The 21223-nt window shown below is 44.2% G+C and overlaps 1 protein-coding gene across 9 annotated transcripts in view; it reads left to right on the top strand.

The window, feature by feature from the left end:
* The window catches only part of ZBTB33 (zinc finger and BTB domain containing 33), a 44875-nt gene that overhangs the window by 1991 nt on the left and 21661 nt on the right, over positions 1–21223 (top strand). The window contains exons 1-2 of one of the 9 annotated variants that reach the window (XM_056538736.1): positions 7312–7481; positions 7950–7984. The exons of 7 other annotated variants lie outside the window; for them this stretch is intronic. The gene's annotated coding sequence lies outside the window, so the exon portion shown is untranslated. Of the gene's footprint in view, positions 1–7311; positions 7482–7949; positions 7985–21223 lie in introns of those variants that run through there. One more of the 9 variants, XM_056538744.1, reaches the window with a different exon arrangement.

Here is a 21223-nt window from a genome sequence, read left to right as displayed (position 1 = left end):
TCTGAGAGTCTAGCCTCATGTGCTGTTATGTTCCCATAACCAATGAGATGGGCCCTCCATAATGAGGGGATGGGATCTAGACTGATGCCTCCCTTCACCAGGGTGGAACACAGTGGCTGCTTACAATTTGGATAGTGGACTAGACAGAGATCAAGTATGACACACAGGATATTGGCAACATAAATGTAAACATAGGCAGCAAAAAAAGTGACAATTTAGAGGCAGTAATGTCATTTCTACTTATCCACATTTACAACCCTCTAAAAGTTTCCTCACACTTACATTGGTTATCCCTATACATGAAAGTGTAGCCATTAACCCCTTCAGCCCATTTTTCACCTTTTAAAGAGTAGATCCCACCAACCTATTTTTTTTTTCTTTCCCTGCCTATTGCCCATCTATCCCTGCTTACATTTTTTTTTTTTTTTTACTATATTAAAAAGATCTTTTTGGCTGCCTGGTAGTGTGCTCATTACCAGGCAGACTTCCCCAGCAGGTGGGAAATCACTGATGCCTGCTGGGGGGGGGGGGGGGCGACTTCCGCCCTCAGTTCATCTACACTGGGTGCCTCCAGCTGTTTCACCACTACAACTCCCAGCTTGCTCTGACATCTATTGGCTGTCAGGGCATGCTGGGAGTTGTAGTGGTGAAACTGCTGGAGGCACCCTGTGTTGAAAACAATTTAGGGCCATGGACGCACTACAATTCGCTCCCACCACCCCCGGTGTTACAACCCCGAGCCACGCTCTTCCCCAACCCTCGTGTTGAAACCCCGATCCCCACACTCCCCTAAACATACATGCAAACAAACTGCAGAGTCCAGCAGCAGCAGCGACATGGTGCGGGAGGAGTGGCCGGCGTCTGAGGCCAGGGAGCCAATGCGCTCGCTCCCGCCTGTCTGATTGACAGGCAGGGAGCGAGCGCAGGCTGAATGAATTCAGACCGATTTCCCGGCATCGGCCTGAATTCAGGTGCGATGTCACGCCAGCCTGCAGCCGGCCACTAGGAGGGAGACCCCTAGGGGCCGGTTTTCAAACGTGAATTAAAACATTTTAATAAAAATAAAAAAAAATGAACACATTAGAGATATGTTGTAGTAACATATGTACTACAACATATCAAAAAAAAAATTGATGGCAGTGCCCATTTAAGGACTCAGCCGTTTTTTGCAATTCTGACCACTGTCACTTTATGCATTAATAACTATAACATGCTTTTACCTTTTATTCTGATTCCTAGATTTTTTTTCGTGACATATTCTACTTTAACATAGTGGTAAAAATGGTGAAAAATCCCCAAATTTCATGAAAATTTTGCATTTTTCTAACTCTTAAAATTTCTGCTTGTAAGGAAAATGGATTGTCCAAATAAATTATATATTGATTCACAAATACAATGGGGAAGATTTATCAAAACCTGTGCAGAGGAAAAGTTGCTCAGTTGCCCGTAGCAACCAATCAGATCGCTTCTTTCATTTTGCAGAGACCTTGTTAAAAATGAAAGAAGAGAGCTGATTGGTTGTTATAGGCAACTTTTCCTCTGCACAGGTTTTGATAAATCTTCCCCAATATGTCTGCTTTTTGTTGGCATCATAAAGTTGACATGTTATTACTTTTTGAAGACATTAGAGGGCTTCAAAGTATAGCAGCAATTTTCAAGATTTTCATGAAAAATTCTAAATCTGAATTTTTCAGGGACTAGTTAAGTTTGAAGTGGATTTGAGGGGCCTTTCTGTGAGAAATATTCCCATTACAGAAACTGCACCCCTCAAAGTATTCAAAATGACATTCAGAAAGATTAACCCTTTAGGTGTTTCACAGGAATAGCAGTAAAGTGAAGGAGAAAATTCAAAATCTTAATTTTTTTTTACACATTCTCTGGAGAAGGAAATACACCATATGTGGATGTAAAGTGTTTTGCGGGCGCAGTAGAATGCTCAGAATGGAAGGAGCGGGTTGGGATTTTGGAGAGTGAATTTTGCTGAAATGTTTTTTTCGGGGGCATGTCGCATTTAGGAAGCCCCTATGGTGCCAGAACAGCAAAGAAAAAAAAAACACGGCATACTATTTTGGAATCTACTCCTCCCCTCAAAGAACGTAGCAAGGGGTACAGTGAGCCTGAGCACCCCACAGGTGTTTGATGACTTTTCGTTAAAATGGATGTAAAGCGCTCTGTGGGCAAAGTACAGGGTGGGCCATTTATATGGATACACCTTAATAAATTGTGAATGGTTGGTGATATTAACTTCCTGTTTGTGGCACATTAGTATATGTGAGGGGGAAAACTTTTCAAGATGGGTGGTGACCATTGTGGCCATTTTGAAGTCAGCCATTTTGAATCCAACTTTTGTTTTTTCAATAGGAAGAGGGTCATGTGACACATCAAACTTATTGGGAATTTCACAAGAAAAACAATGATGTGCTTGGTTTTAACGTAACTTTATTATTTCATGAGTTATTTACAAGTTTCTGACCACTTATAAAATGTGTTCAATGTGCTGCCCATTGTGTTGGATTGTCAATGCAACCCTCTTCTCCCACTTCACACACTGATAGCAACACCGCAGGAGAAATGCTAGCCCAGGCTTCCAGTATCTGTAATTTCAGGTGCTGCAGAATGGGCAAAATAAAAATTGGTCCTGAGTCCTATCACCGCGGCCGCTGCACCGCACCGCACCGGCCCCATTGCCTCCCCCATCCCCGGTTTTAATAATTACCTGTTCCCGGGGTCCACTCTACATCTGGCTCCGGTGGCGTCCTCCTGAGCTGTCACTGTGCGCACTGACGGTGACGTCACGTCACTCGTCATTGCGCACAGAGTAACGCAGGACGCAGCAGGAGCCAGAAGTAGCGTGGACCCCGGGTACAGGTAATTATGAAACCAGGGATGGGGGAGGCAATGTGGCCGGTGCGGTGGGGGGGGGCATTATTGGATTATCGGCAAGGTAATTGCCGATACCGATAATGCCCAAAATCGTGATTATCGGCCGATAGTATGGGCCAAACCGATAAAGAATGGCCCCACTATCTTTATATTATCAGTGGAAACCTCAAGGCCACTGGATATGCGAAATTGCTACATGATGATGTTTCCCTCTTTATGCATTGAAGCTGGCACGTTCCCTGAGTTTTTCCAGCAAGATGGTGCACCACCACATTATGGGTGTCAGGTCCGAGCATTCCTAGATGAACAGTTTCCTGGAAAGTGGATTGGTCGTCGTGGGCCAGTTGAATGGCCCCCAAGGTCTCCCGATCTGACCCCCTTAGACTTTTATCTTTGGGGTCATCTGAAGGAAATTGTCTATGCTGTGAAGATACGAGATGTGCAGCACCTGAAACCACAGATACTGGAAGCCTGTGCCAGCATTTCTCCTGTGGTGTTGCTATCAGTGTGTAAAGAGTGGGAGAAGAGGGTTGCATTGACAATCCAACACAATGGGCAGCACAATGAACACATTTTATAAGTGGTCAGATACTTGTAAATAACTCATGAAAGAATAAAGTTATGTTAAAACATCATTGTTTTTCTTGTGAAATTCCCAATAAGTTTGATGTCAAATGACCCTCTTCCTATTGAAAAAACAAAAGTTGGATTCAAAATGGTCACCACCCATCTTGAAAAGTTTCCCCCCTCACATATACTAATGTGCAACAAACAGGAAGTTAATATCACCAACCATTCCCATTTTATTAAGGTGTAGCCATATAAATGGCCCACCCTGTACAATGCTCAGAAGAGGAGTGCCATTGAGCTTTTGGAGAGATAATTTGTTTGGAGTGGAAGTCGGGGGCCTTGTGCGTTTACAAAGCCCCCATGGTGCCAGAACAGTGGAGTATGTTGTCGTCTCCCCCCCCCCCCCCCTAATGTGACCGCATTTTGGAAACTACATCCTTCACAGAATTTAAGGGGTACAGTGAGCATTTACACCCCACCGGCGTTAAACAGATCTTTGCAAAAGTGGGCTGTGCAAATGAAATATTACATTTTTCATTTTCACAGTCCACTGTTCCAAAAATCTGTCAGACACCTGTGGGGCGTAAATGCTCACTGTACCCCTTATTACATCGTGAGGGGTGTAGTTTCCAAAATGGGGTCACATGTGTGGGGCGTCCATTGTTCTGGCACCATGGGGGCTTTGTAAACACACATGGCCTGCAATTCCGGACACATTTTCTCTCCAAAAGCCCAATAGCGCTCCTTCTCTTCTAAGCATTGTAGTTCGCCCGCAGAACACTTTACATCCACATATGGGGTATTTTCATACTCAGAAGAAATGGAGCTTTACATTTTTTCCCCTATTTTCCTTGTTGAAATGAAAAAAATAGGGTAACACCAGCATTTTTGTGAAAACTTTTTTTTTTTTTTTTTTTTTCATTTTCCTATCCAACTTTAATGAAAATTCGTCAAACACCTGTGGAGTGTTAAGGCTCACTTATACACCTTATGTTCCATAAGGGGTGTAGTTTCCATAATGGGGTCACACGTGGGTATTTATTTTTTTGCAATTATGTCAGAACTGCTGTAAAATCAGCCACCCTTTTGCAAATGAATTTAGGCCTTAAATGTACATAGTGCGCTCTCACTTCTGAGCCTTATTGTGCGCCCGCAGAGCATTTTACGTCCACTTATGGGGTATTTCCGTACTCAGGAGAAATTGAGTTACACATTTTTTTTCCTTTTCCCCTTGTGAAAATAAAAAGTATGGGGCAACATCAGCATGTTAGTGTAAACATTTTTTTTACACTAACAGGCTGTTGTAGACCCCAACTTTACCTTTTCATAAGGGGTAAAAGGAGAAAGGCTCCGTTTGGAAACGCTGCCGTACGAGATGTTTTTCATTTTTATTGGGTGGGACAGTGTGTGTGTGTGTGTGTGTGTGTGTGTGTGTGTGTGTGTGTGTGTGTATGTAGTGTTTTACCCTTTATTTTGTGTAGTGTTTTTCGGGTACATTCGCACTGGCAGGGGTTTACGGTGAGTTCCCCGCTAGGCGTTTGAGCTGTGGCGGAAAATTTGCCGTAGCGGGGGGGGGGGGGGGAGGAGGGAACGGGCTAGTGCCGTAGCGGGGGGGGGGGGGGGAAGAATGGGCTAGCAAAAAAAAAATAAATAGGATGGTGGGAGCTACCCTTTAACGCACCATGACGTACATTTACGTCCTAAGCATAACCGCTGGATCGCCGCGGCAGCGCTGCGGGTGATACGATCATCCAGTTAAGTGACCGCGATGCTGTAGATGCCGTGATCTGTATTGATCACGGCATCTGAGGGGTTAATGGTGGACATCCACAGGATCGCGGATGTCCGCAATTACCGGCGGGTCCCTGGCTGCGATCAACAGCCGGGACCTGCCGCACATGATCCGGGCATCGCTCCGATGCCCGGATCATGTGCGGCAGGTCCCGGCTGTTGATCGCAGCCAGGGACCCGCTGGTAATTGCGGACATCCACGATCCCGCGGATGTCCACCATTAACACCTCAGATGCCGTGATCAATACAGATCACGGCATCTACAGCATTGCGGTCACTTAATTGGATGATCGTATCACCCGCAGCGCTGCCGCGGCGATCCGATCATCCAGCACGGCAGCTGGAGGTCCCCTTACCTGCCTCCGCTGTCTTCCCGGCGTCTTCTACTCTGATCTGCCTTCCCGCAGACCAGAGCAGAAGATGACCAATAGCCCTGATCAGTGCTATGTCCAATACATAGCACTGAACAGGATTAGCAATCGAATGATTGCTTTAAATAGTCCCCTATGGGGACTATTAAAGTGTAAAAATAAAAGTAAAAAAAAAGTGAAAAACCCCCTCCCCCAATAAAAACGTAAATTGCCCCATTTTCTTTCACCTCCAAAAAGTGTTACAAAAATATTTTATATACATATTTGGTATCGCCACGTGCGTAAATATCTGAACTATTAAAATAAAATGTTAATGATACCGTACGGTGAACGTAAAAAAAAAAGTCCAAAATAGCTGCTTTTTATAACTTTTTTCCAAATTTTTTTTTTAATAAAAAGTGTATTAAAAGTTTTATATAAGCAAATATGGTATCAATAAAAAGTACAGATCACGACACTAAAAATGAGCCCTCATACCGCCGCTTATACGAAAAAATGAAAAAGTTATAGGTCTTCAAAATAGGGGGATCTTAAACGTACTAATTTGGTTAAATAGTTTGTGATATTTTTTTTAAGCGCAACAGTAATAGAAAAGTAGGTTATCACGGGTATCATTTTAATCGTATTGACCCAAAGAATAAAGAACACATGTCATGTTTACCGTAAATTGTACGGCGTGAAAACGAAACCTTCCAAAATTAGCAAAATTGCGGTTTTCGTTTTAATTTCCCCACATATTTTTTTTTTGTTGCGCCATACATTTTATGGTAAAGTGAGTGATGGCATTACAACGGACAACTGGTCGCTCAAAAAACAAGCCCTCATACTAGTCTGTGGATGAAAATATAAGTTATTATTTTTTGAATGCGAGGAGGAAAAAATGAAAACGTAAAAATTTAATTTTCTGCGTCCTTAAGGCCCAAATGGGCTGAGTCCTTAAGGGGTTAAAATAAAAGTACTCATACTTGGTATCGGCGAGTACTTTAATTAATGTATCTGTACTCGGTCTTAAAAAAAAAAAATGGTATCGGGACATCCCTAATGCAAATATACCATAGCTTTCACCCCTAAACTTTAAAGTAATACAGCTATTGACATGCTGCAGATTTGATATGTGCAAATCAGCAAAAATTGTATTCATCATTAAATGAGTACTGTCAGATTCAAAAAATTTTATATATTGTACATCTTGGCAAAACATTACCCTTTCTAATATACTTCATAAGAAAAATGTATTTTCTTTTTGTAGAAATCATGGCTTTGTCCAAGCTGAAGCACAGGCATGGACAAAGGTAGAGATTTAACAAAACCTGTGCACAGGAAAAGCTGACCAGTTGTCCATAGCAACCAATCAGACCGCTTCTTTAATTTTTCACAGGCCTTTAAAAAAATGAAAGAAGCGATCTGGTTGCTAAGGGCAACGGGTCAACTTTTTCTCTGGTCAACTAAATCTGAGGTTTGCTACGAGCCAATTTACTGTAAGTTCGCTTAACTCTAGTAATAACACTTTAAGCACTGCCCTCTATTAAACAGATCGGCAAGAAAAGAAATTGAAGGGGTTGTCTGAAGACAAAAAAAATTTGGCTGGGAATGCAGTAAACATGAAGTTATACCTGCATTAATCCTCTGCAGCGCTGTTCTAATGGCTCCCAATCCCGGCTTCTCACCATTTCTTCTTGGTGGTTTTAATGTTAGCACCTCTTCAAGAACTACCAGCACAGTCAGTCACTGTCTAAGATGAAACTCTGCTGCGGCAAGTGATTGGCTGAACAAGCAGTTCCTGCTGCTATAAGGTGTCACAGGAAGCAGCTGGGACCAAGAGCTGTCATAACAGCAGCTGCAAGGGGAAGGGGGGCTCAGGACAGGTGAGTTTGGCTTCTTTTTTAACTTTTTATTTTTATTTTATAACAACCAATCACAGCTGAAGTCAGTTACAATCAAAGCTGAGCTGTGATTGGTTGATGTGGGTAAACCAGACCATTTTGGGTTCAGGCAGATTGATGCATCTGGGCCAATATCTGCATTTTCCTCCTCCTTTTTAGTCCATTATCACAATTTCAGATTAATCCCCTGAAGACCAGGCCATTTTAAATTTTTTTCACTTTATTTTTTTCCTTCTCCCCTTCTAAAAATCACGCTTTAAATTTTCCACCTACAGACCCATATGAGGGCTTTTCTTTTTGCGCCACCAATTTTACTTTGCAATGATATCAATCATTTCACCACAAAATTTATGGTGGAACCAAAATGAATTTGTGGGGCAAAATGGGGCTTTCAATTCAACTCAAAACACTTTTGGGTAAAAATGACACCTTTTTATGTTTGTTCTGTAGGTCAATACGATTAAAAGGATACCCAACTTATACAGGTTTGGTCTGTGTTTTTTACTTCTTTTAAAAAATAACTTTTTGTACGAAAATTATCATGTTTGAATCTTCCAATTTTGCACCTAAAAATCCATATGATGGCTTATTTTTTGCGCCACCAATTCTACTTTGTAATTACGTCAGTCATTTTACACAAAAATCTACAGTGAAACGGAAAAAAAAATCGTGAGACAAAATTGTAAATAAAAAAAATGCCCTTTTGTAACTTGTGGGGCCTTCCGTTTCTACATATTACGTTTTTCGGTAAAAATGACACCTTCTCTTTATTCTGTAGGTCCATACGATTTAAATGATACCCTACTTATATAGGTTTTATTTTGTCGTACTTCTGGAAAAAATCTTAAATACATGCAGGAAAATTCGTTTAAAATTGTCATCTTCCTATAACATTTTTATTTTTCCGCGTATGGGGCGGTATGAGGGCTTTTTGCATTGATAGGACTTATTGAACGCTTTTTATTCATTTTTTCATTATATAAAAAGTGACCAAAAATTACCTATTTTGGACTTTGGAATTTTTTTGCGCGTACGCCATTGACCGTGCGGTTTAATTAATGATATATTTTTATAATTTGGACATTTTTGCGCGCAGTGATACCACATATGTTTATTTTTATTTACACTTTTTTTTTTATGGGAAAAGGGGTGATTCAAACTTTTATTAGGGAAGGTGTTACATGATCTTCATTTTTTTTATTATTACATCATGAGTCCGGGAGCGGACTCATGATGTTAACGGTACGTCATGTCCTCTTCCAACCTCTCTAACTTTAAAAAAAAAAACAATTTTTGTATATAGGGATGTTTGAGGACTCATTTTTTGTGCTGTCATCTGCAGTTTTTATCGGTACAATTTTTGTTTTGATGGGACTTCATGATTACTTTTTATTGTATTTTTTTTTTTATGTATACGCCATTGACCGTGCGGTTGAAGTAACCTTACATTTTTATAGTTCGGACATTTAGGCACTCTGGAGACCACGTTTATTTTTTTGTGTGTATATATTTTATATATATTTTTTTTTTATGGGAAAAGGGGGGTTATTCAAACTTTTGTTAAAGGGGTTAATCACACAGTCCCCATAGGACTATTACATGCAATCTTCAGATTGCATACACTGTTCAATGCTATGCCATAACACTGCATTGATCAGTGTTATCGGTGCTCTGCTGCTTCATGGCTGGCTTAAGCATCAAATCATTGATCAGGCAACGAGGAGGCAGGTAAGGGCCCTCCTGCGGTCCTCTCAGCTGATTGGGACCTTGGTGAAACCACGGTGGTCCCGATCAGCACCGCATTTTAGATGCCGCAATTGACTTAGATCGCTGCATCTAAGGGGTTAATGCCAGGCATCACCGTGATAGGGGATGTCCAGCATTAGCCGCAGGACCAGCCTGCTATGACCCGCACTCAGCTCTTGAGCATTTGTCATAGGAGAGCTGGACAGGGACATACAGGTATGCACATTGTCCTCAAGAGGTTAAAATAACCTTGTGTTAAAGGTGAATTGACATGGAGTTGATTTTGTTAGTTATGGCATGTCTGGACAAAGAATTTTTTTCCATATTTAACCAGGGAGGTGGTGATTTAAAAAAAAGCCTCACACTTATCATCTTTGTTGCCGCTGCTGTCATGAAGCTCTGATTTCTGCTGTACAGCACTTCTGATTTTGGTTGATGTGCTGTCACACACCCCTCCCAATCAGCAACCTACCTCTGATTGGCTGAGCGGGTGTGTGGCTGAATGCAGGAGAGAGTAAGGTAAGAGTGGTGTCTTTTTTATTTATTTTTATTTTTATTTTTTTTTAAATATAATTGTCCGCGTGTGTAGTTTAGGAACAAAAAAAAAATGCTGTGGTACATCCCCTAAATCAACTTATCCCTTATCCACAAGGGTCACATCTCAGCCAGTGAGTTGCTAAGCCCCGTACATAAGACATTTCTTGGGGGAGGGGAGATTATGCATTGTATGCCATATATACTCAAGTATAAGCCAACCCAAATATAAGCCGAGGCCACTAATTTCACCCCATAAACAAGGAAAAGTTATTGACTCGACTATAAGCCTAGGGTGGGAAATGCTACATCCCCCCCCCCCCCCACTGTCATCATCCAGACCCCCGTCATTAACACCCCCATCATCATCATCACCCTGTCATCATCCGGACCCCCATCATCATCACCCTGTCATCATCCAGACCCCCCCCCCTTTAGTGGGGAGGGTTAGTCGTTCCGGTTTGTACATTTTCACCGGGAGGCCCTCTTCTCTGCTCGCTCTGGGCTGTCCCCGAACTAGTGACGTTGCCTTGATGACGACGCACAGGGGCATTTATGCGCATGAAACTCCCTGTGCGTCATCGTCAAGGCAATGTCACTAGTCCGGGGCCGGCCAGGAGTGGAAAAGGGTGCCTCCTGGTGAAGATGGACAGCCCGGAACAACTAATCCTCCCCACCGGATGGTCCCTTCAGCATAGATGGCCCGGACCAGCTCACCCTTCCCACCGAGGGGAGCCGAGTAGAAAACTAAAGGGGGGTCTGGATGATGACGAAGGCCTGTCAGTGGTCTTCAACCTGCGAACCTCCAGATGTTTCAAAACTACAACTCCCGATGGCTGTCCGGGCATGCTGGGAGTTGTAGTTTTGCAACATCTGTAGGTCCGCAGGTTGAAGACCACTGGTGATTGACAGGCAGAGAGTTCACTTGAGTATAAGCCGAGGGGAGCGTTTTCAGCACGAAAAATTGTAAATAAGAAAAAAGTAAATAAAAAAAAGTATATAAAAAAAAAATAGATATATTAGAGAGAGAGAGAACCTGGAACATATTTGGACCACTACTTATCAATCCTCACTGTCAGCGGTGCCAGCGCTCTCTCAGACCTGATCAAAGTCCTCTAGTAGTATAAAAACCAGCAAAGAGCACAGCAATATTGCTTGACACAAGAAAATAAATCCTCTTTTCTTTGGGGTGCTGCGTTATTTGCTGATGTGTGTATGTATTTGTGTGTATATATGTATGTGTGTGTATCTATATGTGTATATTTATATAAGTGTGTGTGTGTATATAAGAGATGAGCGAACTTACAGTGATTCGATTCGTCACGAACTGCTCGGCAGTTACTGACTTTAGCCTGCATAAATTTTATTCAGCTTTCAGATGCTCCGGTGGGCTGGAAAAGGTGGCTACAGTCCTAGGATTGTGCATTTTTGGTCACTTCATATACCATAAAAAAAAAAACTCATAATAAGCGATCAAAAAGTTCCATCAAAAACAAAAAATGGTACCTATAAAAACTACAGACCACAACGCAAAAAATGAATTCTCCTATAGCTGCCCTGTATGTGAAAAAATAAAGTTATAGGGGTCAGAAGACAACAATTTTAAACATACAAATTTTGGTGCAAGTAGTTATATTTTTTTAAAGTAGTAACATAAAATAAAACCACATACATTGGGTATCATGTGACCATATGGACCTACTGAATAAAGATAAGGTGTCATTTTTACCAAATATTGCAATGTGTAGAAACGAAAGCCCCCAAAATTTACAAAATGGCTTTATATTTATTTGATTTTTTTTCATTTTTCACCACACCATTATATTTTATTGGTTTTGCAGTAGATTTTATTAAATTATGTCATTACAAAGTGCAATTGGTGGCGCAAAAAACAAGCCCCTTATATGGGTCTGTAGGTGCAAAATTTAAAGCTTTAGGATTTTTAGAAGAGGAGGAAGGGAAAAAGAAAGCAAAAACAAAAATTGGCCTGGTCCTTAACCCCCTAGGGACACAGGGTTTTTCCGTTTTTGCATTTTCATTTTTCCTCATCACCTTCTAAAAATCATAATGCTTTCAATTTTGCACCTAAAATTCCATATTATGGCTTATTTTTTGTGCCACCAATTCTACTTTGCAGTGACATTAGTCATTTTACCAAAATATCCATGACGAAGCGGAAAAAAAAATTGTGCAACAAAAAAGGGCCAGTTTGTAACTTTTTGAGGCTTCTGTTTCTACGCAGTGCATTTTTTGGTAAAAATGAAATCTTATCTTTATTCTGTAGGTCCATACGGTTAAAATGATACCCTACTTATATGTTTGATTTTGTATTATTAAAAAAAAATCATAACTACATGCAGGAAAATTTATACGTCTAAAATGGTCACCTTCTGACCCCTATAACTTTCATTTCTCTGCGTACGGGCTAGTATTAGCACTAATTTTTTGCGCCGTGATCTGGCGTTTTTATCGGTACCATTTTTATGTTGATTGGACTTTTTGATCACTTTTTATTCATTTTTTTCATGATATAAAAAGTGACCAAAAATACGCTATTTTGGACTTTGGAATTTTACAGCAGCGATACCACATATGTTTATATTTATTAACACATGATGAAATCGCTGCGTCTCGAACAGCTGTAGGACAGCAGGAGGGTCCCCCTACCTTCCTCCTCGCTGTCTGATCGCCGAATGACTGCTCAGTGCCTGAGATCCAGGCATGAGCAGTCAAGCGGCAGAATTATTGATCAATGGTTTCCTATGAGAAACCATTGATCAATGAAAAAGATCAGTGTGTGCAGTGTTATAGCCCCCTATGGGAGCTATAACATTGCAAAAAAAAAAAGTGAATAAAGATCTTTTAACCCCTTCCCTAATAAGCTTGAATCACCCCCCTTTTCCCATTTAAAAAAAAATTGTGTAAAAATAAAAACGTGGTATCGCTGCCTGTCGAAATGTCCGAATTATAAAAATACATTGTTAATTAAACCGCACGGTCAGTGGCGTACGCGCCCCAAAAAATTCAAAATAGCATATTTTTGGTCACTTTTTTTATATCCTCAAAAAATGAATAAAAAGCGATCAAAAAGTCCGATCAATACAAAAATGGTACCGATAAAATCAGATCACGAAAAAATAAGTTATAGGGGTCAGAAGATGACAATTTTAAACTATAAATTTTCCTACGTTATGATTTTTTTTCCAGAAGTACGACAAAATCAAACCTATATAAAGTAGGGTATCATTTTAATCGTATGGACCTACAGAATAGAGAAGGTGTCATTTTTACCAAAAAATGTACTGCGTGGAAACGGAAGCCCCTAAAAGTTACAAAATGACTTATTTTCTTCAATTTTGTCCCACAATGATTTTATTTTTATTTTTTTTTCGCCATTGATTTTTGGGTAAAATGACTGACATCATTACAAAGTAGAATTGGCGGCGCAAACAATAAGCCATCATATGGATTTTTAGGTGCAAAATTGAAAGGGTTATGATTTTTAAAATGTAAGGAGGAAAAAACAAAAGTGGAAAAATGCTCAGTTCTTAAGTGGTTAAGGTCAAAATGGGTTTGGTCCTTAACCCTTACAGGACCCATGACGTAACGCTACGTCACGACAACCTGGGTCTTAAGGACCCATGGCGTACAGCTACGTCATGGGCAATTCTGGTCCTGCGCCGGGTGGGGATCGGAATGCCTGCTGAAATCATTCAGCAGGCATCCCATGCAAATGCCCAGAGGGATTTGCACGATTCTGGGTCATACGGGTCTATGGTGACCCGGAAAATAAGGGGGATCAGGGTTGTCCAAGACACCCACGATCCCCCTGAAGGGATAGGAGCGAGGTGGCAGGGGTGCCACCCCTCCTATCCCTGCTATTGGTCGTCAAGAAGCGACGACCAATAGCAGATCGGGGGCGTGGGGGTTAACTTTTGGTTTCCCCGTTCTGCCCACCCACAATAGGCGGGACAGGACGGGGAAACCGACGGGGACCAGCGCCGAAGATCCACATAGCCATCCGACGGCAGCGGAGGCGACGGGGATCGGCGGGTGGCGATGTCATGCGGCTGGCTCCCTGAATCCTACGGAAGCCGGTGAGTTTCCTAGCAACATCTGGAGGGCTACAGTTTGAGACCACTATACAGTGGTCTCTAAACTGTAGCCCTCCAGATGTTGCAAAACTACAACTCCCAGCATGCTCAGACAGCTATTTGCTGTGTGGGCATGCTGGCATTTGCAGTTTTGCAACAGCTGGAGGGCTACAGTTTGGAGATCACTGTGCAGTAGTCTCTAAACTGTGGCCCTCCAGATGTTGCAAAACTGCAAATCCCAGCATGCCCAAATAGCGCTGTCTGCATTCTGGGAGTTGTAGCTGCGTACCTCCAGCTGTTGCATAACTACATCTCCCAGCATGCACTTCGGCGATCAGTACATGCTGGGAGTTGTAGTTTTGCAACAGCTGGAGGCACCCTGGTTGGCACACTCCAGCTGTTGCAAATGTACAACTCCCAGCATGCACGGAGTTGTCAGCACATGCTGGGAGTTGTAGTTTTGAAACAGCTGGAGGTTTGCCCCCCCCCCATGTGAATGTACAGGGAACATTCACACTGGTGGGTTAACAGTAAGTTTCCTGCCTGAAGTTTGAGCCGCAGGGCAAACTCCTAGCGGGAAACTTACTGTAAACCTCCGCCAGTGGGAATGTACCCTAAAAACACTACACTACACTACACTAACACATAATAAAGGGTAAAACAATACATATACACCCCCTTACACTGTCCCCACCCCAATAGAAAAGAAGAACGTATCGTACGGCAGTGTTTCCAAAACGAAGCCTCCAGCTGTTGCAAAACAACAACTCCCAGCATTTCTGGACAGCCACTGACTGTCCAGGCATGCTGGGATTTTAGCAACAGCTGGAGGCACCCTTTTTGGGAATTACTGTCGTAGAATACCCCTATGTCCACCCCTATGCAATCCCTAATTTAGTCCTCAAATGCACATGGCGCTCTTACTTCGAAGCCCTGTGGTATTTCAAGGAAACAGTTTAGGGCCACATATGGGGTATTTCTGTACTCGGGAGAAATTGCACTACAAATTTTGGGGGGCCTTTTCTCCTTTTACCCCTTATGAAAAGGAAAAGTTTGGGGCTACACCAGCCTGTTAGTGTAAATTTTTTTTTTAAATTTTTTTTTTTACACTAACATGCATGTGTTGACCTATACTTTTTATTTTCACAAGCGGTAAAAGGAAAAAAAGACCCCCAAAATTTGTAACCCAATTTCTCCTGAGTACGGCAATACCTCATATTTGGGTGTAATATGCTCTGCGGGCGCACAACAAGGCTCAGGAGTGAGAGTGCACTATGTACATTTGACGCCTAAATTGGTGATTTGCACAGGGGTGGCTGATTTTACAGCGGTTCTGACATAAACGCAAAAGAAAATAAATAGCCACATGTGACCCCATTTTGGAAACTACACCCCTCATGCAATGTAACAAGGGGTACAGTGAGCCTTAACACCCCACAGGTATTTGACGTATTTTCGTTAAAGTTGGATGGGAAAATGGAAAAAAAAATTCACTAAAATGCTGGTGTTAATCTAAATTTTTCATTTTCATAAGGGAAAATAGGAAAAAAGCCCCCCCAAAATTTGTAACCCCATCTCTTCTGAGTAAGAACATACCCCATATGTGGATGTAAAGTGTTCTGCGGGCGAACTACAATGCTCAGAAGAGGAGCGCCATTGGGCTTTTGAAGAGAAAATTTGTCCGGAATTGTAGGCCACGTGTGCTTAAAAAGCCCCCATAGTGCCAGAACAATGGACCCCCCCACATGTGACCCCATTTTGGAAACTACACCCCTCATGTAATGTAATAAGGGGTACAGTGAGCATTTATGCCCCACAGGTGTCTGACAGATTTTTGGAACAGTGGTCCGTGAAAATGAAAAATTTAATTTTTCATTTGCACAGCCCACTGTTCCAAAGATCTGTCAACCGCCAGTGGGGTGTAAATACTCACTGCACCCCTTATTAAATTTTGTGAGGGGTGTAGTTTCCAAAATGGGGTCACATGTGGGGGGTCCACTTTTCTTGCACCACGGGGGGATTATGTAAACGCACATGGCCCCCTGACTTCCATTCCAAACAAATTCATTTTCCAAAAGTTCAATGGCGCTCCTTCTCTTCTGAGCATTGTAGTTCGCCAGGAGAGCACTTGACGTCCACACATGGGGTATTTCCGTACGAACAAATGGGGTTACAAATTTTGGCGGTCATTTTCTCCTATTACCCCTTGTAAAAATGTAAAATTTGGGGGGAAAACCGCATTTTAGTGGAAATTTTTTTTTTTTCATTTACAAATCCAACTTTAACAAAAAGTCGTAAAACACCTGTGAGGTGTTAAGGCTCACTGTACCCCTTGTTACGTTCCTTGAGGGATGTAGTTTCCAAAATAGTGTGCCATGTGGTTTTTTTTTTTATTTTTTTTGCTGTCCTGGCACCCTTGTGGCTTCCTAAATGCAACATGCCCACCAAAAACTATTTCAGCAAAATTTGCTTTCCAAAAGCCAAATGTGACTCCTTCTCTTCTGAGCATTGTAGTTTGCCCGCAGAACATTTTACGTCCTAACATAGGGTATTTCCATTAGGGATCGACCGATATCGTTTTTTTAGGGCCGATACCGATAATCAGTGGAGGTAAGGGCCGATAACTTATTCCGATATTCCGGTATAAGTTATCGGCTATTTATCCCCCAGCGACACCGCTGCAGATCATTGATTTAAAGCGGGCGCTTTTAAATCAATTCACTGCAGTGGCTTTTGCGGTGCCATAGGCCGCCGCCACCCACCCGATCGCGGTGCGGTGGGGGAGTGGGGCATTATCGGCTTATCGGAAAGGTAATTGCCGATACCGGTAATGCCCAAAATCGTGATTATCAGCCGATAATATCGGCCATACCGATAATCGGTCGATCCCTAATTTCCATACTCAAAAGAGATGGGGTTACAAATTTTGGGGGGCATTTTCTCCCATTACCCTTTGTAAAAATGGTAAATTTGGGAAAAAACTGCACTTTAGTGAGATTTTTTTTTTTTTTTTCATTTACACATTTAACGGAAAGTCGTCAAACACCTGAGGGGTGTTAAGGCTCACTATACCCCTTGAGAGGTGTAGTTTCCAAAATGGTATGCCATGTGTGGGTTTTCTGCTGTTCTGGCACCATAGGGACTTCCTAAATGTGACATGCCCCCCAAAAACCATTTCAGCAAAATTCACTCTTCAAAATCCCATTGTTGCTCCTTCCCTTCTGAGCCCTCTACTGCGCCCGCCGAACACTTGACGTACACATATGAGTTATTTCCTTACTCGAGAAATTGGGTTACAAATTTTGGGGGACTTTTACTCCTATTGCCCCTTGCAAAAATTCAAAAACTGGGTGCACAAGAACATGCTAGTGTAAAAAATGAAGGTTTTGAATTTTCTCCTTCACTTTGCTGCTATTCCTGTGAAACACCTAAAGGGTTAATCCATGATAGGACTTAGGACCCCAGCACAGCAAAAGCCGCTGCAGTTCATAGATTTAAAGCACCCTCTTTAAATCAATGATCTGCAGCGGTGTCGCCGGGGGGGGAGGAGGTGGGCAAAACAGACGTTAATTTATACCGGAATAACGGTATAAGTTATCGGCCCTAACCTCCACAGAGTATCGTATGGTCCCTAAAAAAAAAACGAACTCTGTCGATCCCTAATATTGTATATGTGAATCAAAATATAATTTATTTGGAATGTCTATTTCTCTATTGGCTCCATTGGGGGACACAGACCGTGGGTGTATGCTGCTGTCTCTAGGAGGTATGACACTATGGCAATAAAAAAAAGTCTGCTCCTCCCAGCAGGATATACCCGCCTCCAGGCCCTGAGCTAATCAGTTTAAGCTTAGTGTCTGAAGGAGGTGGACATGGTCTGGATTTCTCCAGACCAGGTCTTATGTTTTATTATTTTCCTAATTAGGGATGTTAGTTTTTTAATCCTTTCTCTTTCATGTTTTCAGGTGGGGACACAGGAACTGCACTGTTTCCCCATTGGCTCACTGTTTCCCCATTGCGAGTAAGGGGGCACAGACATTGCATATATATGCGCTGTTAACCCCCTCTCGCCAACGGTCAGCTCCTGGGGTTGTACCTTATGGGTCCAGGTCCCCCTATTCCCTGCTCGCACATGGTAGCTCGGCGTGATGCAGGTAACAGAAAGCTGACTGAAGACCTCGCAGAAGATTCCATTAGGTAAGTTCTTCTGACTAAGGTGATTATATATTTTCCTCCCTTAGGTGCTAACTTGCAACCTTTGGAGACCCTCATTTTTTGGACCACCTTCAAGTCTAAGGGGCTGGCTTGTGTTGGGGCTCTATCTTTATTCAAAGCAGGGGCGAGCAAGGGCATTTGGGGAAAAAGGGGTTACTTTTTACTAAAGTGTGTGTGTGTGTGTGTGTGTGTGTTTTTATACTATGCGGCTGTCAGCCGCAGCGCTTACTATGTGGCTGACAGCCGCGGCGTCTGTACTGTTCGGCGCACGGAGCGCCGACTTACTTTCTGTTTCAGCAGCAGACAGCTGCCGGCAGACATGTGTATCGCCCGCTCACTTCCCCGCGGGCGCAGACGCGACTGACATGTGCGCCCGGGGCAAGGAGTGGGCGCCATTACTATTCTTCTTCGCGGCGGCTGAGGCGCTATAGCTCCGCCCACAGGGCCGCCGGAGCTTACTGGGGGCGCGAACCGCCCTCCAATCAGTGCTGTGCACATGATTTTCAGAGCCAGAGGCCAATTAGACAGTGCCTCTGCTCCAGGCACGCCCCTCTATGGCTATTGGCTGGCTGTTTCTCCCTCTCTTTCAATTATAGCGGAGTCTCCTCACAGCCGTTGCCAGAGGGGACACAGACTTGGGTGAGAGTTCTTTTTTTCGTTATGTCCATACCCAGAACTGTTCCTCCCTCTAAACAGACAACTGGAGCATTAGTTTCCTATTTTGTCTGTAAGACCTGTAATTCCAAAATGCCTGGTTCTGCTGAACCCACTTGCTCTGCCTGCTGCCCCAGACCCCATGGTACCCCCGGATGCTCTTTCAGTTCCGGCCGCCCCTCCAGCCTGGGTTTCTTCCCTATCCCAGTATATGGCTGACTTGACTCAAGTCTCCCGTTCGGTGGCTGAGGCCTCCCGTGATGTGGTGTCTGCCTTGAAGAAGTTTGCCCTGCACCGGCCCTCTAAAGGAACCCGCTCCCCTTATCCACACACCTCACGGTCTCACAAGCGTACTAGGGGTGCATCTTCTGACTCTTCCATTGAGTCTTCAGGTAGTCGTGGGCTTCCCCCTCGTGGGTCCCCCCCCCCCCCCCCCCCCCCCGGGTCATCTGGCCACAAACGTCGCTCCTCCAGAGGACGTTCCCGCAGTCGCCACTCTGTCTCGCCAGAGCCACGTACCCGATCAGGGTCGCTCCCTGCCATTCCTGGACCTCAAGCGTCTCAACTGTCATCTTCTCATCTGCCACTTTCGAATGGAATCCCTCCGTTCGGTAGTGGCATCCATGGAACAAGGGGAATTTCTTCTGTGGACATCAAAGATGCCTACCTCCATGTTCCACTATTTCCCGCCCATCAACGGTACCTCCGTTTTGCGGTTCCGGAGCGGCATTTTCAATTCGTAGCCCTCCCCTTTGGTCTGGCCACTGCTCCTCAGGTCTTTACCAAGATCCTTGCGCCAGTGATAGCCCTGTTGCGGTCAAGGGGAGTCTCAGTAATCCCTTACCTAGACGACCTTCTCATCAAGGCTCCCACCAGAGTCCAGACCCTGGAGAATGTGAATATCACCCTCCAGACCCTGGATCGCTTCGGGTGGATGGTAAATGGGGACTTCAATTCAACACGGCCTCTGCCCGGATTTGCCTTCCGCCGGACAATTGTCTGACTCTTCTGTCAGGAGTCCGCTCCCTTCGGGCCCAGGTCCCAGTTTCCATCCGTGTTTGCATGGAAGTCTTGGGTCGGATGGTAGCGACCATGGAGGCCGTACCCTTTGCCCAGTTTCATTACCGTCCCCTTCAACTGGCGATTCTCTCTCGATGGGACAGATCTCCTCTGTCTCTCGATCGCAAGATTGCTCTCCCTCTTCGGATCCGTCAGTCTCTGCTCTGGTGGCTCCACTCTCCCCTTCTTCTTCAGGGGCGATCATTTCTTCCCCTCCACTGGCAGGTGGTTACAACGGATGCCAGTCTGTCGGGCTGCGGCGGTGTGTTCAGGGACAGGACAGTTCAAGGCCTCTGGTCTCCCCGGGAAGCTCTTCTTCCTATAAACATCTTGGAACTGAGGGCAATTCTTCTTTGCCTTCTTCATTGGGAGTCCCTGCTTCAGTCCCGCCCTGTCCGCGTCCATTCGGACAACGCCACGGCCGTGGCATACATAAATCGGCTAGGCGGCACTCGCAGCTCGGCAGCCATGGCTGAGGGGTAGAAGATTCTCATCTGGGCGGAAAGCAAGGTTCCGGCCATTTCGGCGATTCACATTCCAGGTGTGCTAAACTGGGAAGCGGACTTCCTCAGCCGGTCCTCGGCCAACCTCGGCGAGTGGTCTCTGCATCCGGAGGTCTTCGCGCAGATCTGCTTCCTCTGGGGCATTCCAGATGTGGACCTCGTCTCGTCAGAATCGGAAGATCCTTCCGTTTGTGGCGAAGTTCCGGGACACCCTGGCGCTAGCTGTGAACGCCCTAGTGATTCCTTGGACAGGGTTTGCTCTGCCCTATCTGTTTCCTCCCCTTCCACTCCTTCCCAGGGTTCTGAGGAAGCTCAAAGCAGAGTGTGTTCCCGCCATACTGGTAGCTCCAGACTGGCCCGAAGGTGGTGGTACGCCGACGTGGTCAGGCTCCTGGACGACACTTCTGTCTCAGGGTCCTCTTTGCCACCCCAATTTACAGTCGCTGCATTTGACGGCGTGGCGGTTGAGACCGCGATTTTGAGAGCCCGCGGTTTCTCTTCCCAAGTCATTCGCACCATGCTCAGGGCTCGTAAACCCTCCTCGGCAAAAATTTACCACCGTACTTGGCGGTCTTATTTTCGTTGGTGTGAAGCTCAGGTTTTGTCTCCTGTTACTTTTTCTGTTCCCCGTCTTCTCTCTTTCTTGCAGTCGGGTTTGGAACTGGGGTTGTCTCTCAGTTCCCTTAGGGGTCAGGTTTCGGCCCTTTCTATTCTTTTCCAGCGTCCTCTGGCTTCTAATTCTCATGTCCGGACCTTTCTTCAAGGAGTGGCGCATGCTGCCCCTCCTTATCGGTCACATTCTCCCCCTTGGGACTTGAATCTGGTTCTGGGGGTCCTCCAAGGTGAACCTTTTGAACCCCTTAGGGAGGTGTCCCTGCGCCTCCTTTCTTGGTAGGTGGCGTTTCTTGTTGCTATCACC

The sequence above is a fragment of the Hyla sarda genome, chromosome 9, assembly GCF_029499605.1.
Source record: "Hyla sarda isolate aHylSar1 chromosome 9, aHylSar1.hap1, whole genome shotgun sequence".
NCBI classification, from domain to species: domain Eukaryota; kingdom Metazoa; phylum Chordata; class Amphibia; order Anura; family Hylidae; genus Hyla; species Hyla sarda.
Note: the sequence above shows the minus strand (reverse complement) of the source record. Positions and strands in the feature narration are given on the sequence as shown.